Below are 515 nucleotides of genomic sequence, written 5' to 3'. Positions count from 1 at the left end.
TGACAATTAAATGAGCTAGAGAACGCTGAGGCATCAGAGTAAGAAAACTACAACATCATATAGTAATTTACCTTATACAGTATTCCTTCCTTATCCATGGTTTTCAGGTAACTATAATCAACAATGGTCCAAAAAAATTAAATAGAAAATTTCAGGAATAAACAATTCATGTTTAAATTGCATGCTGTTCTGAGTAGCTTGATGAAAACTTGCATTTCGCTCCACCCTGCATGGGATGTGAATTTTCCCTTTGTCCAACATCTCCATGCTCCATAGGCAACCAGTCCATCAGTCACTTAGTAGCTGTCTCTGTCATGAGATCGACTATTGTGGTATTGCAGTGCTTGTGTTCAAGTCACTCCTACTTTACTTAACAATGTGACCAAAATGAAAGAGTAGGCGTGCTGGCATATTATTATAACTGTTCTATTTTATTATTCACTATTGTTGTTAATATCTTACTGTGCCTAATTTATGAATTAAAATTTTATCATAGGTATATATGTATTTGAAAG

This window comes from Cebus imitator, unplaced genomic scaffold (assembly GCF_001604975.1).
Source record: "Cebus imitator isolate Cc_AM_T3 unplaced genomic scaffold, Cebus_imitator-1.0 Scaffold34, whole genome shotgun sequence".
Taxonomy (NCBI): domain Eukaryota; kingdom Metazoa; phylum Chordata; class Mammalia; order Primates; family Cebidae; genus Cebus; species Cebus imitator.
Note: the sequence above shows the minus strand (reverse complement) of the source record.